The following is a 6,567-nucleotide window of genomic DNA, read 5'->3' on the forward strand; positions in this document are numbered from 1 at the left end:
AAATGAAGTGGGGCTGGATAGGGCCTGGTTTCACACTGGCTCCTCTATTCTTCCAGAACCCTCTGGGCCTGCCTCACTAATAGCTGGAGTGTCCAGGCCTCCCTTGCAGCCCCATCCTCTACGGCAGCTCCTGTCCCCCAGCTGCTCCTCTCCTCAGGGAGCATCCCCTCCCACTGTGTGTGTTGGTTCTGCGGTAAAACATCTCTAGGACATTTCTTCAGGAATGTGGGCAATTCTGGTGTCCCACAGCAAGCCAGTTAGGCAAGTTTGGAAATCTCAGTGAATGCCAATCTCCCACTCACCTGAGCGCCACAGAGATTGTTTCTTCATTGGTCGTTTTCTTTTTTTTTTTTTTTTTTTTGCCGTATGCGGGCCTCTCCCCGCTGTGGCCTCTCCGGTTGCAGAGCACAGGCTCCGGACGCGCAGGCCCAGCGGCCATGGCTCACGGGCCCAGCTGCTCCGCAGCATGTGGGATCCTCCCGGAACGGGGCACGAACCCATGTCCCCTGCATCGGCAGGCAGACTCTCAACCACTGCACCACCAGGGAAGCCCCATTGGTCGTTTTCTTATGAGAAAGTTTTGAAATGGGTGTTCCTTCAGAGAAAGCAGGTGCCCCCCGCCTTGTAATAGATGAACATCCAGATTTATACAGAGAACAAACAGACTCATACAGGAGTCTTCTGGAAGGTAAATTCTTCTAGTGCTATTTTAAGGGAAGGAAATAACACAGGCTTAGTGTCTGTAGACCCAAGTTTATGTCCAAGTTCATCCACTTACTGAGAGGCCCGGGACCACCCACTGACGTCTTTGAGCTTCAGTTTTCTCCCCTGTCATATATTGTTGTAAAGGGTAAATGAGGGAACATAGATGAAAGGACTTTATAATGCCTTTAATTAGTCATTATTACATAACTAAATTTACATAAATATATCTGTTGTGCAATGTGAAACTCATTTACATGGGCTAACCCAAGGTTGTTTTTAAAGGCCCTATTCTAACTTTTTTTTAAAATGTGGGGTGATTCTGTGAGGAATCGGAGTAGGACAGGATTTATGTCAAAATGGAAGGCTGAATGCTGGCTAATATCTGTAGCAAAGAGCGATGAGGAAATCCATTCCTGAGGCTCCTGGTTGCCCACCTTTCAGTTCTGATCGCTCTGGGTTTCATTAGCATCAATAAGTGACTAAAAATACATTTGAGTATCACGATGCTTAATATTATAATTGTTTTTGGTACTATTTCCTCCTACTTCCCATCTCACACTCATGCTCCCATCGAACAAGAGTTGAGAAAAGTTATAAAGTGAGTCTTCGCCTTCCATCAGCTCCCCTCCAGCTGTGAAACCCTGTTCCCAGAGGCCGAGCTTCTCCATTCAGCTTCAGTTGGCCTCCGGCTTTCAAGGGACGAAAAGTCTTCTTTCCCTCTCTCTCCCATGTGTCAATGAGGAGGCAGAAGCCTGCCAGGTGCTTTCTCCTCCTCCCAAAGTCAGGGTGATGTGTGAAGGGGAAGCCCTTCTGAGTGAGAGACGTGACTTTGACCGTAAGCCAACAGGCATAAGAGGCCAGTGATTATTGGCTTCCTGTTTTCTCCATATCTCACCTCTGGGCCCTGCGGGCTGACCCTGAGTCTCTGTCTCCACTCCTTGAAGCTCTTGCATCAGTTGCAAGCTGATTAGGAAATTCTCATCTGTCTTCACTTGGATTCCCTGGGAGACAGACTGTCTGAGATGGAGGTTTGAGGGCAGGACTTCTACTGGGCAGGGGAGAGGTGAATTATGATGTCACAAAGGCCCTGGCTGATCCCACCAGGAGCTGTGCAGCTCCTACAGTCCTCCAGAGTTGTCCTGTCTTCAGGCAAGGAGGTCACTGGTTGTGGACTGCCTCTGGGGAGGGGCTGTGACCATAAGCCCCTTTGTTGACTGAGGGTAATTCCTGCAGACAGACTCAGATGAGAGCCCTCAACTGCCGACACTCCCAGCAGCCAGGGGGATGAGTGCCTCAGTTCTGAAGGGGGCTTCTAGTTGGCCCTCCACACATCCACTACACCATCTGAGTGGTATCTTGGCATTTTTTAATGTTCAAAATTTTGTTTAAAAATAAAAATGCCTTCACTTTGTTATGAAGCAGAAACTAACACACCATTGTAAAGCAATTATACACCAATAAAGATGTTAAAAAAATAAAAAAAATAAAAATGCCATTGTAAATAAGTAATTGTGTGTTTACTTAAAGTTGTTCTATCCAAAACGTAAGTTTTGGGAGTTCCCTGGTGGTCTAGTGTTTGGGATTCAGCGCTTTCACTGCCGTGGCCTGAGTGCAAGCCCAGGCTGAGGAACTGAGATCCCATACGCTGTGTGGTGTGGCCAAAATGATAAAAAAAAAAAAAAAAGAAAAGAAGTTTTGTATATTTGGAAAGAGCAATTCTGCAGCAGTGCAGTTGGGTCACCAGGGAAACGAACTGCAGGGTCTGTGAAGCCACATCGCTGAGGGTTTCTTTTTGATTGGCCAAAAAAAAAGCCTGTGTAGAGAGTTTGGGACAGCCTAATCAGAAAGAAGACGAGCGTGTCTTAAAAAAAGACACAGGACCCACAGGAGGACCGATATCTCCGACAGAATACAGGCAATGAGTTGAGGCCGTGATGGAATATGCTCCTTCGCAGTGACTGGTTGAGGCTCTAGCTTCACAGCAATCCCACTGAAGTTGTCCTGGGATGATGACCAGGGCAGAAGCAAAAATATGTTTACTTCTATAGTATACTCTTAGTTTCTCCATTCTGATCATCTCCATTCAGATAATCCCACCCTCTGCTCCCGGCCTCAACGCTTCCAAGTTTGTATGTGGCGTCTGACTATGATCACCCACTTCCTGTGAAATGATAAACAAAGTTGAGTGTGAATACCTCTGGGCTGAGATAATTAGCGCTGGTCCAGATAACTCTGCTCCTTGCTGCTACAGCTGACCTCTGGTCCTAAACCCTTGCCTGCTTAGACCTGTCCTAGCTTCCAGACTCTTCCCACTGTTACCAACCAGAGTTCTTGGCCTTCCCCAATCAATAGAGGGGAAGACAATTTCTTGTCTCTAGAGGCCAGACAAGAAATTTAGGTGAGGCTTTATTGGGGCCCCTGCTGCAGCACGGGGGAGCGAGAACAAAAAACAGGTTCCATTGCTTGCTCACTCCCCCCTCCCCGAGGGGGGCGAACTTGTTCTTTATAGGGGGTGAAGGTAGGGATGTGTCCAGGGGTTGGGCCGGAGGCGTAGCTTAGGTGGTTTGCCCGCCCCTTAGGTGGTGCTGCACACAGGGTCATGCTCAGTACCCTGCTTTTGCTCCCAACACGCCTGTTTTTGCTCCAGGCTCTTAGAAAGTGGCAGTTGGGTTTTTTGGTCTCTTTGTATATTTTGGGTCCAGAATTTGCCCCACCTGCTCATGCACACAGTTATTTTTAGTCCCATATAGTTTCTTTATGTTTTGTTGCTCAAGGAGAGGTGTGTCCAGGTGCAAGCACTGCGGCACTGCAGCAAATGGTCCGAGGTCCCAGCCTGTCTCACCACCACGATACATACATGTGCTGATATTACATAAGGAAAGTCAAAGTTACACTGTATTGCTAACCACAGACGTTTAGGAAGACAAATGACTTGAACCCTAGTTTATAGTTGTTTTACTCTTATTCCTTTTATTTGCTTATTAAGCTTTTTTTTTAGGAAAAACCACTCCCAATTTATAGATAAACCCACAGTTAGCAAAGACAGCTTTGACACCTTTCTCCCCCTCTCAAGGCAACTACTGCTGCCATGGAAATCATTGGGTAGGAGGGGGATGGAAAAACAAATGCTGGTGCTTAGAGGATCTGCAGCATCAGGAGTGGAGGAATGAAATCAGCTGTGGAAACCCAGCAATATTTTAGGGGACTTGATTAGAGGAAAGATTCCCAAAGAGGACTAGCCTATTTGTAAGGTGACCGCCCTGACCCAGTGATCTCCTACCCTAACAGGAAATTTTCCTTTTGATGTGCTTGGCTACCTCGGGGCAAAGATTAATTTGGATAACAAGCATCTTCTTTTAACAATGTTTATAACTCTGAACTGGTTAGAGGTCTACTAGCCATTGATACATGAGCAGGACTGAGTTCATTTCAAAGCTTCCAACAGATCCCTTGCAGATGTCAGCTACTCTGAATAAACAAGAGCCTGGGTTGAAGGATAGAAAGTAGCGCTGAAAACAGAGGTGAAAACTGAGAAAAGTACATTTGGTAACAGTGGCTGTTCTAGTACCTACTTGGCATCCATCCTTCCAAGGAGTTCAGTGTTTCAGTTTGTTCATATAGTCAAAGGAGGCCCCATGGAAGAACCTTGACTCTAATTTGTAGAGGGGGCGCCACTGAACTCCCAAGTCAGACAAGACACAATGGAGGCACCCAGACTATACTTCTACCTTTCGGCAATTTCAAAAAGTTCCTTTAGTCGGCCAGAAAGAAGGCTTCAGCCCTTTCCTCTGTCACCTGAATTAGGTTAAGAATATATTTCTTAGTCTCTAACCCAGTCCCCCCACCATGTCCATGATTAAGCCTGGTATTTCAGAATGTCTTGGGTGGAAGTGAAGAACAGCCACTTCCCACCATCATGAAGGCCCCTTGCAGAGAGTTTTCTTCTCATTTTAAAACGTTTCAACATTTAAGGCTAGAAATAAAGTCAAATGTATGTACTTCATCAAACTTCATAGTGATAGATCAGTTTAAATTTACTAAAAGTTGACTACAAGATGGAATGATTTAAAGGACAACTTAAAGGGAATAAAAATGAATTCCTGGGACTTCCCTGGTGGTCCAGTGGTTAAGAATCCGCCTTCCAATGCAGGAGACGTGGGTTCAGTCCCTGATCAGGGAACTAAGATCCCATGTGCCTCGGGGCAACTAAGCCCACCCACCACAGCTAGAGAGAAGCCCGAGCGTCACAAGGAAAAGCCCGCATGCCACAACTAAGACCCGACACAGCCAAATAAATAAATAAATATTTAATTGCATTTTCAGCTGGGCCCCTGGGCACCCTGAAGAAAGACAGTATTTTTCAGCTTCTGGTGTGATCACCCGACTGATTTCTGGCCATACAATGTGGGCAACTCCTCACTGATGCTCTTAAAAGGTAACATTTCCCCCCATTTCCACCTTCCCACGGGCTAGAAGTGGACCTAATGGGGGACACTTTGGACTGCGGGGGTGAGGGGAACATCCTGTGAATGACAGAGCAAAAACTAAGAGCCTGGCTTTATGGAACAGAACCTCAATACCAGCTGAGAGTTTAACACAATAGAGAATTCATCTTCTATCTGGTTTAAGTCACTGTTATCTAGATCCCATGGGACCAAACCTATATCCTCACCAACGTTCCCCAATACCCAGCCCTCCTCCCCAGTCCTCCCAGACATCCACCTTCAGGACTTCCTACTGCGATTCGAATAATTTCTCCTCTTGTTCTTCAGTGAAAGGAGTTGTTGTCTGCTTCTTACCAACAATTAGTATCAAATAGAGAATATATCCTATATTAAAGTAACTTTTTGTCAAAACCTAGGCTTAGGCAGGATAATCCTTTCAAATTTTGAGAATGAGTTGCTAGACCATGAAGAATTTTGTAGATTTTTATTATTTTACTATTAAAATTTTAAATCTTGAAATCGGTTAATCATAAAGTAAAAACTAACCATATATTTATTTTTATACATTATATACACTTGAGAAATAAATAGTATTCTAAGCATTTAAAAAAGCATCATTATATACAAATAAGGCTTCAAGCCAAATGTATAAATACAGGACCCACTGAGGATTCGATTCCCAAGGCTTCCATTACAAAAGTAGAAGTAACCAGGATGCACAGTCAATAATACAAGCTCTACTTTGGCCAGAATGCAATCACAGAAGCCACAGAAAAGGCACACAATTGGATTGAGAAAATACCTTGAATTAAGGTATTTAACTGGTTATGTCTTCAGAGGTTTGGCACAGAACAATGACACAACCTTGGCACAATAGAGATTAAAACAATGTCCTTTAAAAACCTAAGTACAGAGAAAATCGCTCTCCCCCTTTCCTACCTGACATCACATCTCCTTGCAAATCAATCTCATCCATAAAAATCCCAACCCTTGGCCCAGTTGTTCTCCCAGTTATATATTAATAAAAGAGTTTCGGGTTTCATGGATGGCTCTGAAGAAAATTCCTTGTTTGTTACATCTGGGGCATATTGGTGGGAAATGGCTATACGAGTCCTGGTGAAGTTGCAGAGATGAGCATACCATGGGCATTGCCTCCAGGAAGTCTAGGTCCTCACCTGGCTCCTCCACCAACTTGGTATATAATTCTAGGCTCGTGCTGAACCTCACTAAGCTTCGGTTTTGTAAAATAGAGATAATAGTAACTGCCCTGCTCACCTCCTGTTGTGAGTCTCTAATTAAGTGATGCATGTTCAAATCTTTTGAAAATTATAAAAGGGTTCCTCAGATATCATGTATATTAATTCAAACCAAGATCTAGAATTAAGGGCTTTTTGAAGAAGTTCAGCACAGAAAGGGC

Source organism: Monodon monoceros, unplaced genomic scaffold (assembly GCF_005190385.1).
Source record: "Monodon monoceros isolate NGI ecotype Baffin Bay Population unplaced genomic scaffold, NGI_Narwhal_1 Super_Scaffold_1, whole genome shotgun sequence".
Lineage (NCBI taxonomy): Eukaryota > Metazoa > Chordata > Mammalia > Artiodactyla > Monodontidae > Monodon > Monodon monoceros.